Here is a 14,846-nt window from a genome sequence, read left to right as displayed (position 1 = left end):
AAATTCGCACACAGCTGCAGCAAGTGCGGTGCACAACACCCTGCGAACACCTGCACCTCCAGCCAGGGCGCGCCCCAGCCTACCACACCCAACAGGACAGACACGCAACGCCAATGAAACCACAAGGGACGGACCACCCCCCGCGCAAGGGCCCCCGACCACCACCCCCTGCGCTCCTGGGCCCCCTGCGCAGCGCCCCAGGCCCACAAAGGGCCCATCCCCCATCATCATGGATAATTTCATCCCGCTCATCAGGCGCTATCCGTTGGTGCAGGACAGGGCCCTGCTAGCGGGTGGGTTCCTCGATGGTTTTAGGATTCCATACAAGGGGCCACTGGAGTCCAGGGACGCACTGAACTTGAAGTCAGCCAGGGACATGCCCGGGGTGGTGGCGCAAAAAATACAAAAGGAGTTGTCAGCAGGGAGGGTGGCGGGGCCATTCAGCAGCCCTCCCCTGGATCATTTCTTGGTTTCACCGCTGGGGGTGGTACCGAAGAAACAGCAGGGCGCCTATCGCTTGATCCACCACCTATCGTACCCCGAGGGGAATTCAGTGAACCACTGGCTGGACGAGGGGATATGTTCTGTGTCATGCTGCTCCCTGGACATGGCCATTGACATGATCCGTAGAGTGGGGAAAGGGGCGTGGCTGGCTAAGGCGGACATTGAGTCCGCATTCCGCCTGCTGCCGGTTCATCCAGATAGCCAGCACCTGCTAGGTTTCAAGTGGGCGGGGCAGTTCTTCTATGATTGCTGCATGCCAATGGGTTGCGCAGTCTCCTGTGCCTACTTTGAAGCCTTCAGCTTGTTCCTTCAGTGGGCCTTGTGGGACCTCCATGGGATCACGCAGGTGACCCACTACCTAGATGACTTTTTGTTTTTTGGCCCGGCTGGGACAGACGGGTGTGCGGCAGGGCTGAGACGCTTTGAGGAGCTGGCAGAGTTACTAGGAGTTCCCCTTGCCCCAGGTAAGACCGAGGGGCCTGCGCAGGTCCTGACCTTTTTGGGTGTGGAGCTAGACACGGTTAAAGGTGAATCGAGGCTTCCCGCGGAGAAGGTTCAGGGCTTGTTGCAGGACATCCAGGCGCTGCTGGGCAAGGACAAAGCGACCCTAGGGGCTGTCCAGAGCTTGGTGGGCAAGCTGAACTTCGCAGCTAGGGTGATACCAGCGGGCAGGGTATTCTCAAGGAGGCTGGCAGGGGCCACGGCAAATGTACTACAGAAGCACCATTTTGTAAGGTTGACTGCAGGCTTGAAAGCGGATCTAGCAATATGGGCAGAATTCCTCATTGGTTTCAATGGTGCGGTGATTTGGAGGGCCCCGTGGATAGCCAGCCAGGAGCTTTGCCTGTTCTCAGATGCGTCTGGTAGGGAAGGTTTTGGCGTGATCCTGGGTGAAGAGTGGTGCGCAATGAGGTGGCCAAATGCATGGCGTAAAAAGAAGGTAACAAACAACATTGCAGTGTTGGAACTCTTTCCCATCCTTGTAGCGCTGCACTTATGGCGGGCCACCCTAAGCAACATGAAGGTAGTTTTCTGGTCGGACAACATGGCGGTGGTGCACGCCATCAACGGTCTTACCGCCTCGTGCCCGCTAGTTTTAAGTCTGCTGAGGGAGTTAGTGAAGGCAGGGCTGCGCAGCAACATTGAGTTCAGGGCGCGGCACATCGCGGGTGTCAAGAATGTGGCAGCTGACGCTCTTTCTCCCTTTCAGTGGCTCTGGTTCCGAGAGGCATGGCCGCGGGCAAGGGCGGAGATGACACCATTCCCAGACCCCCTTTGGCGCCTGCTTCAGTGGGGGAACGACTGAGGAAGATGGGGGAGAGGTCCCTGGCGCCGGCGACACAGAAGAAGTACGGCTCCCAGTTAGCGACATTTAGAACAGTAGTGGAGGCGCAGGGTGGTCTAGCCTTGGGGAGCGAGAATCAGGTAGAGACCTTCGTGGTGTGGGCCAAGGAGAACGGCAAAAGCCACTCATGGACATGTGGTCACCTAGCAGCCGTGCGCCACGATGCCAAGCTAGACGGGGGTGTCGACCCAACGGGGTCTTTCAAGATCAGGGCGGCCCTGAAGGGCTGGGCCAGGGAGGAGATTAGACAACCAGACACCAGGGCGCCCATTGAATTCGTTGACCTGCAGCGCATCCTAGACGCAGTACCCCTGGTTACCTTCTCCCTGTTCGAAGCAAGGCTCTTTTCAACGGCATTCTGCCTGGCCTTTTTCGGGGCCTTTAGGGTTAGCGAACTTGTGGTGAAATCCAAGGTTGACCTGTCTGGCACAGCGCTGGGTATCGCAGACGTGGGTCTCAATGTATCACTGGAGCTCCGCATTCGCAAATCCAAGACAGACCAGGCGGGGAGGGGAAAGACAGTTGTCCTACACGCCCTGGGGGACAACAGGTATTGCCCGGTCCACACTGTCAGAGAATACCTGGCCTTACGCCCAGCGGCCCCGGGGCCCTTCCTGATTCATGCGGATGGGGCCCCCCTCACCAGGTTTCAGTTTGATCGCATTCTGGGGGCTGCCCTTGACAAGGGGGGTTTATCTGGGAGTGGGCGCAGATTCTCCTCCCACTCTTTCCGAATTGGCGCCGCCACCTCTGCTGCCAAAGCCGGCATGGGCCCAGAGGGCGTGAAGGGTGTGGGGCGCTGGGACTCCGACTGTTTTAAGAGATATGTCCGACCTTGATGCCGCATGTACATTTCTGAGTTTTCCATACTGAGTGTTCCATAGCGTATGAACATATCCGAGTGTCCTTAATGAGTGTTCTACAGCGGGTATACCCCGAGAAATTTTGTGTGCAAATAAATATACAACTGCCTAAAAGCTGCTTCATCGTTTCATTGGCAGCTCACCAGATATGGTTGATGGGACACTCCTACATCACAAGGTTGGAACGCTGGGCAGCGCTCAGGAATTGGCCGCAGAGTTTTGTTAACACGCAGTTTGTGTGGTTGGGCTCCCCGGGGATGAAATGGAGTGAAGCACGGGGCTCAATTGAACAGCGTTTGGCGGCTGGGGGGGTACAGCCGTCGGTCATCATCTTGCACCTTGGGGGAAATGACCTTGTTTCCAGGGGAAGGAGGGCCCTGCTTCTGTCCATGCAAGCGGACCTGCCAGCCATCAGCCAGGCTCTGGGTTCATGCGATCTGTGGTGGTCGGAGATCGTCCCCCGCAAGACTTGGAGGAGGGCCAGGTCTCCGGGAGCAGTAGATCGATCACGCAGAAGGGTCAATAGGTCCATGCAAAAATTCATGGAGCGCAGGGGCATGGGCTTCATCAGACATGCATTGATCCAAGAGAAGGTGGAGGGGTTCTATGAGCCAGATGGGGTACACCCGTCCAGGGTAGGGATGGACATGTTCTTGCTGGACATGCAAGAGGCGCTAGCAAGGGCAGGGCATCAGTAGCAACAATCGAGGGAAGGGGGGGGCTCTGGCAGCGAAGGGAGCCTCCCCAGAGCTGTGGCGGAGTTACAGGGCGATCTGGAGGCAGAAGGGTACAGTAAGGGTACCTCTGCCACAGGCGGTACAGTAAGGGTACCCCTGTCCGGCACAGTAAGGGTGCCCGAGCCAAGGTCCGGGAGCCGAAAGAGGTTCTGGGAAGACCGTGACGGCGCCCCGTTAGTCCTTCGGGCGGTTGGGGGGCCTGACCAACCGGGGGTGTGCCACAACACGCTCCGCCCCCGTCAAAAGGGGCGGGAATAGTAGACAGATCACGTGATCCAGTGGATGATCTGAAAATATGTGCCGCACTGCCGGGCATCGACCCACCGTGCGTGCTGGCTCGCCAGGCGGGCGGAGCAGCGAGGGGCTGCTTGCCCTGGATCGTCTGTAAGATAACCCACTTATCGTCATACTTATGTTGCATGAAATAAACCTGCAGCAGTTCTTCACCCACAGTGAAAGTGTCAGTGTAATCCTTGGGTGACGTCTGTGCATGCGTGTTGAGTGGAGCGGATGACGGTGCGGTCACTAAGCTACGGAGGCACCTAGAGATGAATATGTGATGAAACAGCAACCAATACGCGGGCACTTATCAACGCTAGATATCGGATTAAAAACAAACTAGAATTCTACGACTTTTTGCAGGCCCATAGCCTAGGGTGATCAGGGGTCCCGGATTTGCCCAGACAGTCCCGATTTTTCGCCGGCAGATTTCAAGGAAATTAATCTCATGTCCCGGTTTGAGGGTCGAATGAAAATGGTATGGGGTATCTTTTTATGTTTTGCAAACCAGGGATAGTTAGCAGCTGTTATAAGAAAGCACTTTAATTAACATGCTTTAAAATCGGTATTTTATGTATGTTCTTACTTCCTTTTCTGTGAAATTCTCTGATAAGGAGCAGTGTCATTCTGTGCGCTGGCTTGAAATAAAATTGTAGTACTTCTTCTATTTTTGGGAAATGTCCCAGTTTTTGGCTTTAAAATCCTGATCACCCTACCATAGCCTGGATGCCGCGTTTGTTATGGAAATCTGGGCAGATGCTAGCTCAGGTCAGGATCTGATGTTAGCCACTCCAGATGGTTTTTCTATCCGTAGGCATGACCGAGCTGCTAAGAAGGGTGGTGGACTTGTAATAATTTATCATACTTATCTCTCTGGCATCTCATCACCTAGTTCCCAATATATTGTGGTGTGAGGCACTAGCTTTTAAATTTGCCATTAATAAAAATAACTAATTTAATGGACTCTTGATTTACCGCCCCTCCCCCCAGTACAAGGGCTCCTTTTGTGCAATCTATCAGTCAATGGTTGGACACTAAAATAGATCATGTATAGACTATACAATTCTTGGCGATTTTAATTTCCACATTGAAAACAACTTTGATAACGATGCAGAAGCACTTATTGCCCTGATGAATAATCTCGTATTGGAGCAACTGGTCAGTACCACTGCACACTCAGCAGGGCGTAGATTGGATGGAATCTCCTCTGTAGGCCTGGGCGAAAATTTCGTTCCGTTCGCGGAAATTGCGATATTTTGACATTTTCGCGTTCCGCGGAGAGCGCGATAATGTCAAAATTTCCGCATTCCGCAGCTTAGCGATAATTTGGTTCTTGCTCGCGCTGTAAAATAATACATTCTCGCGCGCGCGCGCGATCGCCTTACCTGAATCCCTGCGTTCGCCGACAAGTTTTCTTGATCCGGTCGCGTTCTCCATGAGATGTTGTATTGTTTTTAGCCATTTGCGCTGTCTCGCGACAGTTCGCGCCCGCAGTGACGTCATGCATCGCGCGATCACGTCTTTCTTCTCGCGATCATGCACCGCGAGACAACTGAAAAAATTCTATGAATAGGAGGGCTTTGCCTTCTCAGCCCTGGTTCTCTGATAAACTGAGAGCATACAAATAGGCATGTAGGAAGCAAGAACATAAATGGAAGCATCGTTATGATAAAACCGAAAAGGAAAGCTACAAGGCTATAACGCTTTAATTTATAACGAAAAATGAGTGTACTTTTAGCAAAAAATAAAAAATGGCAAAACATTTAGCCAAGGAACTTTTAACCACGGTTAAAAAATGATCAAACACCGAATACTTCAAAAAGATAAAAGATGCCATAGAATGTGACTCTATAGCATCTTGCTTTGTGGCAAAGGTGGAAGACATTTATAATGGCTTCACTGGTAGAAGCCCCTCGGCTTCCCTACCCCTATGGTCTGATGTCCTGGAGTGGAAAATAGTGGGCCCATTAGGGCCTTATGATAAGAACCGAAACTCTAGCCCTGATTTAGCACTTGGATCATCATTCCAAACTTTGTCAGTGGACCAAGTTCAGGATCTTTTGCTATCAATAAAGTCAGGTTCCTCCTTGGACCTCTGCCCTCCAATGATTTTGCAGTTAGCTCCTAATGTACTAGTCAATCAACTGATAAGTCAAGGTTAATTTCCAAAAGTGTGGAAAATTGCCTCCGTTATGTCCCTTTTTAAGAAATCGAACTTACCTCCCTCAGACCCAAATAACTATTGGTTAATTTGTGCCTCCCCTTACCTGCCGTGATTATTGCGAAGATGCTTACTAAAGAATTGGTAAAAGTCCTAGAGGTTAACAATTTGTTGGACCACTCACAATTCGGTTTCAGAGGGGAAGTCAGTAAGGAGTCAGCCTTAATAGTTGCTTCGGAAGAACTGTGAATCTATCTGGACTCGGGGTCAAATGTAGCCTTGATCCTATTGGATCTTTCGGCTGCATTTGATACGGTTGACCATGCCACACTGATTGACCGGTTACAATCATTAGGAATCAGGGGTTTTACCCTGGCCATTTTAAAATCTTTGTTTTCAAAAAGAAATAATTTGTGGCATTGGATAAAATCTCTACCAGTACTGTGGAGTCCCACAGGGCTCATTTTTGAGACCTATGCTTTTTTATCTATGTTACCCCATTGGTTAAGCATATCAATACATTTGGATTTTTTGTTGTCAGTTATGCGGATCACACCCAGATTGTGGCGTTGGTCGTAAGCAACCCGGAAGATACTGCTAGTGGGTTCCACAGCTGCATGTTGGGGATTAGTAATTGGATGCCTGACAACTGTTTAAAATTAAATTCTGGCAAAACTGAGGTGCTCCTGTTGGGCAATAATACCTCATTTTGGTCCCCTACTTGGTGGCCACAGGAACTGGAAGCAGTACCTACACCGGCTTCTAAAGCTAGAAACTTGGGTATTGATGATAAGTTGACAAAAACATCAATATGCTGACATCCTCATTGTTTTATCTTCTTAAAACCTTCACGAAAATGTTTCCATTCATTCCTTAAGATATGCAGAAATTGGTGGTTACCAAAGATTAACAAACAAATCACAAGTCCTGCAAAACGCCGCAGCGCACTTGATACTGGAGAGCCCCAAGTATCATTCTGGCTCCTTAGCCCTGGGTCAGCTTCATTGGCTGCCTATTTGCAAGTGCATCGATTTTAAAACACTATGGGGCATATTCTCAAGGACTTATCCCCAAGTTAGCGGCACTTTATCGCCGCCAAAGTGGCGATAAATTAATCGCACTATTCACAAGCTGGTGCTAACAGCCAATATCACCAGTTTTCCTGCAATAGCAGCCGCAAAAAACATTGCCACAGATGACACCGGCAACCAACGCTAATGAGATGCAGAGTAGGCATTCCCGTGCAAAAAGCCGAGACAACACCACTTCGCAACATTCTCAACGACAAGCAAGATCGGTGATAAGTTCACAAAACATGCTCCGACCTGGTGTTAAGTCGGATGACAACCTGCAACATGAAAGGGAGCCCAGCCCAGAGCCACACCTGCAGAACGACAGATGCCATGGAGCCACTGAACATGCAGCTCGGAGCCCCAAGAGGGCCACAACACCCACTGCAACCCCCCCCAGGCCAGCCACTAGCCTCCAGACCCTCCCCGGACCACCACAGAGGCAGCACAGACAAAGACAGCGGACCTACAGAAAACGCACCAGCCTCACATACTGAACACCAGAGGATGTCATTGCCCACCACAGGCTCAAAAGTACAACCATCCTATGCATCCTGACCATCATTGCCCACAGGCTGACGGTACCAACACAGCGGAAAACCAACATCCCTCCGCAGACAAAGCTGCTGGCTGTGCTGCACATGTTGGCCTCTGGGACCTTCCAACCAAGAACTGCCAGAGTCGGAGGATTCTCACAGCCAGCCCTATCAAAGTTCCCCACACCTGTCCTGGATGCCATCACCAGCTTGGTACCCCAGTACCGTCTCTTCCCACACACTGCGCAGGAACAGCTGGAAACCAGGCAAGGCTTTTACGCCAAAGCTGCTTTCCTGCACGTGTTGAGGGCAATCGACTGCACACATGTACTCCTCGTGCCCCCTGCCGCAACTGCACACAATTACCGCAACAGGAAGCACATGCATTCCATCAATGTGCAGGCAATAGTGGACCACCGGGGACTCTTCACCAATGTTGTCGCAAATTACCCAAGCAGTGTGCATGATTCCTTCATCTTCCGACAGTCCATCATCAACCAGCGCTTTGAGGCTGGCACCTATTGGAATGCATTGCTCGTTGGAAAGTACTAAATGGACACACCACACACCTCAACGCCACAATCATGCAACTCACAACTCTGGGAATGCACACGTTACAAACTTACATACAACATGCCAAACAACATGCCCACCTACCAGACACAACAGTACAACTTACTATAGTGACCTGGGCAAGCCATGTTCACGAGCCATCAATGGCATGGCACCTCAGCCACACAATAGCAGAATGTGAGGAGAGGTGGGAACCATGCATGTGTGAAGGAGGCAAGTGACCCATGAATGAGAATGTACACAATGCCAAGTGTGGCAAGGATGTGCTGAACTGACTGCAGTATGCAGACCACAGACATACCCATGTTGACATATACTGCTGGTGTTTGGAGTGTAGTGAACAGTGGACGCAACTATGTTACCCCAGGCAGTGGGGAAGAGCGCGGAAAGTAGCTCAATACGTCCCCCCCTGTAAGCGTGGGCAGAGTGGGCTGGCCCGGCGTACGCCAGGCCAGCGTTGGGGTGTGAATAAAAAGCCCGTAGCTCTGGACGTGGTTCTCTTCGGGAATGGCCAACGTGTCTGCCAGGGCGGTGCCTCCCAGCACGCCACGAGGCCGACACCGTGAGTGGCGGTGCCTGCGACCACGTGTGCCTGCTGCACCTCAGGCCGCAGGTCCCAAGACCCATCTAGGCCGCACCTGCGCAACCAGGCTACACCGCTCGCCTTCCGAAACCGGCATGTGTCAAGGATGGCCCACCATGTGCCTGTGCAAGCTCCAAGCCCGAGGCCCACGACCTTGGCAGCCTCCTCAGACCATCGCTGTCCTCCCCGACAGGCCGGCTGCACTCCTTTCCCGTTGACATACTCCACTGACCTACACAGCGGTCAAGTAGGTCACACATTTGGAACTGAGTCTTGATTATACAATGGCCGAGTGCACACTTTATGGCTGAGTTTATATCACTATACTCCCTTCGATGTGGTGCCACCAACTCTGTGCATAGCATTCCAACCACACGTGTTTGTGGGCCCTTGCTGACTATGCCTTCGGCCTACACTGCGGTTCAGCAGGCCTCACACCAATCCAATCCAGTCTGTACCAGGCAGGACACGGCATCGTTGCAGGCTGCACACCCGCTCAGCTCTGGTGCTTCTACCTCCGTCAATCACAAGTCATCTCCACGTGCCATTTCAACGTCGTGTGTTAGAGATACAGGAGGAGCTTGCTGAACAGCGGTTGGCCCGCGTTGACCGCTGCCTCCGGCCTACACTGCGGTCAAGTAGGTCAGACAATTGGAACTGAGTCTTGATTATGCAATGGCAGAGTACACACGTTATGGCAGATTTTATATCACTGTACTCCCTTCGATGTGGTGACACCTACTCTGTGCATAGCATCCGAAAGACCCATGTCTGTGGTCCCTTGCTGACTACTGCCTTCGGCCTACACCACGCTTGAGTAGGTCACACACTTGGAACTGAGTCTTGATTTCTGTATAGCAGAGTTCATATCATTGTACACAAGAAGAGGAATAAGAGGAAGACGTGGTTCAGTCCGGAGGAAAAAAGGATCTTCGTTATGGAGGTGATTGAACACTACCAACAACTGCTCTTGTGCCACAAACTGTGCATCGCAAGCCAACGACACGTGGCTTTGGGCCCATGTTGACCGCTGCCTCTGGCCTACACTGCGGTCCAGTAGGTCAACCATTTGGATCTGAGCCTTGATTTATTTATGGCAGTTTATATAATTGTACAAGCCTCATCGCAGACTGCATCCCCTTTCAGCCCTGGTGCCACTGACTCTGCCCCGAAATTCATGGACACTCTCTGGTTGAACTTTGGTGGCGTCCGAGTCTATTGCCTGGGGGTTGTCTTCATCATCATGTAGCTGATACTGACTTGGTAGTGAAAAGGGGTCTGTAGCATTCTACTCCTCCATTTGCCTGTTTCGGCTTGCTTCTGCCCTCTGCATCATGCCCTAAAAGGACACCTTCCACTGTCCCCCGAAACACTCCGCAACATTTTCCTTGGACATCAATGAGGACCCGCTTGGCTCGCGTGGCCCTATCTCAGTGCACCGCAAGTCATTGTCCCGTGGCGGTGTGCCTGTGCCGCCCGCAGTGCATCCCAGGCCACTAACTCTGTGCAGCTCAAGTAATGGACCCTGTCTGATTGACTATTGGATGGCCTCTGTGTCGATGGCCTGGGGCTCATCAATGCCATGTGTCTGTGGGCCTGCGCTGTCCGCTGCCTCCGGCCTCAACTGCGGTCCACCAGGGCTCACACATCAAATCGAGTCCTGGCCTGCTCGGACGACGCATCACCGCAGGATGCACATGCCACCACCGCCAGGACCACTTCCAACCAACAACTGACAGAGTCGTAAGAGTCTCACAGCCAGACTATCCGAGTTGCTCACACGTCTTGGATGCCATCATCAGCTTGATACCCTGCTCAGCTCTTCAGGTGCCACCAACTCAGTGCACCACAACTCATGGATCCTTTCCAATAGATCTTTTTTGATGTGGACAGCTCACATAACAATGTCACCTCAAGCAATGGGGAAGACCTGGGACGATGATGGGGAAGATGTGGCTGCTGTGCGGAGGGGTGAAGGCACGGACAATGGGAGGGCAGGAGGCAACAACCAGAAGGCAGCTATGCAGACTGGAGGTGGTAGCCCAGCTACACACCAGGAGCCATGGATGAGGTACATGCTGTGGACTGCGGACGCAACTATGTCACCTCATGCGGTGGGGAAGACCTGAGACGATGATGGGGAAGATGTGACAGGTGCAACACACCCTACTGCAGCTGCAGCAATATCCCAAAGGGACACAATGTTGGACTATTTCTCCACAGCTCTGGTGCCCCTACCTCAGTGCACTGCGACTCGCTGATTATTCCAATTGGATATTGGGTGACCTCTGTACTTGCTCCGGCTACCAACATGATGCTTCGCAGTTTTTTGTGTTATGTTGGTGTTTTCTGTTTCAGCTTTAATGGTGACCACGATACCTCAGAGACACTTCAAATCACCTGAATTTTAGGAAGGCACTGAAAACCTGGCTATTCGCGCTCTAATGGTACCGTTCATATCCAACTCAGCCGAAGGAGGGACTTCTTCTATAGCGCCAGGACACCTGCGGGTAGCAGCTGCGCTTTACAAATTTTATAACATAACATAACATAACACTGTTCAAGTTGTTGCCAGTACCAACCACTCCCTGAGGGCTGGCTCACACTCACACCACACCCATCCAGCAAAGGCGTCATTGGTCAGGTGATCCTGGTAATAAAGAGTGGCTGGGTGCACCTGCCCGTAGCCAGTTCAACTGACTACAAAAGTGTGTCTGTGTGCTCATTACGTATGCATGATGGCCCCGGGCCCTACCAGATTACATTGTGCGTTGTACAGCGTACACAACCATGTCACCCCAGGCATTGGGTAAGACCTTGTACATGTAGCTCTGTTGTCCCCCCCTTCATACGTAAGAGGAGTGGACTGGGCCGGCGTCCGCAAGTCCAGCGTAGGGGTGTGTATGATTGTCCCGTGGCTCTGGGTGTGGTTCAGTACTGGAAATGTGCAATTGCGTGTGGCTATGTCGCAGTGTGTGTCTGCATTGGTGAGTGTAAGTGGTCCCTGATGGGAAATAGACACCCACGTATGTAATCGAGTTCGGCTGCCATGAGTTCGAACCCCACCCACACCTGTTCAGCCACCGCCTTCCGGCAGTCTAACACCTGGCCGTGGAATGCGATGTGTGCTTCTGTGAGGTGCTGGGAGCCATTCATGGTGGTGTGTGCTTCTTGCTTTGTGGCCTGTGCAGGACGTGGGGTCTCCTGGTCAACCTCCAAGAGCTGGGCTGCCCTGCTCTTGGAGGTTGTAGGGCGTCGTTGTCGAAGGTGTGGAGGTCCTCTTCATCATCACTGATGAGTATTCTGGTCTGCTCTGCAGGAGGTGTTGATTGTCCCTCTGCTATGTGAAGGGGAGAGGCATTTTGACATTGTGTTGACATGTATGTTGACGCATTGTTCATGTTTACCTCAGGACTGCATGACAATGTACATTGTGACTGTTTGGGAGGAGCTGACTATTTGATGTGGGACAGTGGACATTTGATCTACATCACGTATGTGAGGTTGTACACGTACATTTTCATCTCACAGTTTTCTGCTATGCCAGATGTGATTGGCCAGTTTCCACGCACAGGCGGAACCAGTTGTGTCCTCTGTTCTGTTGTGGGAGTGTTGCACTTTGTACCACATTGCCGTCAGTGTTGATGTGCTGTTATTGCTATATGTGTGTGCTGCCTTGTGGGTGAGTTGCCCCTGCTGCTCAGATTTGGCTGCCCCTTATCCCTTTCAGGTGGTGTGCCTTTGACTTCTGTGCTTCGACAGTGCTGGGATGTTTAGGACTTGGGTATATTGGGCTCTTGGTGGAGTTGTGACTCTTGGGCATGGTTTGTCCGCAGATGTTTTGTTGCGTCAGGGTTGGTTTGTGCACGTGGATGTGTCGGAGTGTGGTCTGCGCCTTTTCGGATGTGGCCCACACTCAGCCACCTCAGTGTCATGGCGTGCACAATGTCATGATGTTTGGACTGCAGCCATGCTAATTGTCGTGTAGTGTCACTTGCTTTGTCAGTGTGGCTCACAAATACGATTCTTTGCTGGGTTTTGCATGTGTGCATGTGTTGGTTGTGATATTGGTGATGTGTGTGGGGTGGTACCCCTTTGGGTACGTTGTGGACAAAGGCCTACTTGGCTGTATTTTATGTGTGCTTCAGTGTGCCACGGGTGTCAGGGACATGATCCAGAGACATTGTGGGTGTGCAGTGTGCTCGGCTTAATTGTGCATGTGTGCCATTGTGTCTATCTGCTCCCGTCCCCCAGTCCCTGGCCGGTACTCACCCTGTTGATGTTGTGTCAGGTCATGTTGAGCAGTGAACGGTGCCACAACTCCTGGCACCGTATCCCGACTGCTGACTGTGGCCACCATTTTCTCAATGTCATCCAGCTCCTGGTGTGCCGCTGGACCCCGACCTCCAAACTGCGCTGATGCTTTCATGTTGGCATCGAGTTTCTTCTTGGCTTTGGCCTTCACATCCTTCCTGTGCCTCTTGACCTCTTCCATTGTTCTCCTCAACGCTGCATCTGCATTCACATGGTCCAAGATAGTCTGCCATATTTGCGTCTTAGTTGCCAATGACACGTTGGATGTGATGAACAGTTGTTGGCAGTGTTCTATCACCTCTGTGACGATGATCCCGTTTTCCTGCGGACTGAACCGTGTCTTCCTTTTCCTCTTCTCCTTGGCCTTCCCCAGGTTTCTTGCTGGTTGTCTGTGGGGCTTGTGGGTTTCGCTTTGTTTTCTGCACTCGGTCCGGGTGGATCCATGGTGCTACGCAGTTTATTTGTTTTTGTATTTGTTTTACACTGCTTTTATAGTGCATTTACCCGCATAAGGCGTGGGGATTGCAGGCCTATCGCTGGTTATCGCTGATTTTTGTTTCGCGATTTGTGACATCGCAACTTTTTTTGCGTTGGTGTTTCAAATTTTTTCGGCATCGCGTTGATTTTACCTTGGTCATTTGGCGCGTTATCGTGAGACTATCGCATGGTGCCACCGTGTTGAGAATACGACGTTAACACAGCGTTATTTTCCCGCGATAGACTGAGATGTGCAAAGTTGCGTTAAGCACATTTTGCGATAGTTATCACACGTTCTTGAGAATATCCCCCTATGCATCGCTTTTAAAGCTCTTAACGGTCTCGGCACAGAATATTTGAAACAAACATTTGTCCGGTATGGGCTGACGGAGAACTTTGAGTTCTGCGTCAGCACATAATGTGATGGTTCCCAAGATAAAGAGAGCTCATTGAGGTGGCAGGAGCTTTATTTACTGTACAGCTCAAAGATGGAATTCTCTTCCGCTTCCTCTGAAGAAATATACAGATCTTCGTGGGCCTCAAAACATGGCTTTTTAAGCAATAGATTTCTTTTAACCCTTTTTTACCCTTATCTTTCATTTTCTTTTTCTGGCAGTTGACAGCGCCTAAATGCCTTTGGGCAGTAGCGCGCTATATAAAAACATTTGGGGGCATATTATCAAGGACGGTGCTAAAAATTATCGCCGGTTTAGCGGTAGAAAACTGCCACTAAAGCGGCGATAATGGACTAGATAATATGCCCTTGAGAATTCCAATAGAAGCCCATGTTCACACCAGAACATGGACTTCTATTGGAATTCTCAAGGGCATATTATCAAGCCCATTATCGCCGCTTTAGCGGCAGTTTTCTGCTGCTAAACCGGCGATAATTTTTAGCACCGTCCTTGATAATATGCCCCTTCATTTAATTCTAAAACCAGGGAAAACCTACAGCAGATGGAACCTGCAAGGGTGGCTCTAAATTTCGAAAGGCAACCAATACCACGAGATATAAAAGTCCACAACTTGTCCAAAGCTACAAACTGAATAGCAAGCAAATGAGAAATTTTGACACCAAACATTCTTATGCACATTCAAACCATTGCTACCTCAAGCCTCCAAGAGGTAACCATACCAAGATGAAAACAGGGCATAGGGTTCTGTCGGAGTCACAGAGCTCCACATCACAAGCTGCGGTTTACTATTGAGTGAAGTATTGATCTCAGAGACAGTTGTCACTTTTGCCTGTATGACTACAGACAGTGCTTTAAATGGGCCGGTACTGTCCAGTACGTAGTACCGGCACTTTTTAATTTTGAGAGGGAGAGTACCAGCACTTCTGAAGAAAAATGTAAGGGCCCGATTCACAGAACTAACTTAAGACAAAATCCTAAACTTACTACT

Source organism: Triturus cristatus, chromosome 3_2 (genome assembly GCF_964204655.1).
Source record: "Triturus cristatus chromosome 3_2, aTriCri1.1, whole genome shotgun sequence".
NCBI lineage: Eukaryota > Metazoa > Chordata > Amphibia > Caudata > Salamandridae > Triturus > Triturus cristatus.
The sequence above is the reverse complement of the archived record's forward strand: the minus strand, read 5'-3'. Positions refer to the sequence as shown.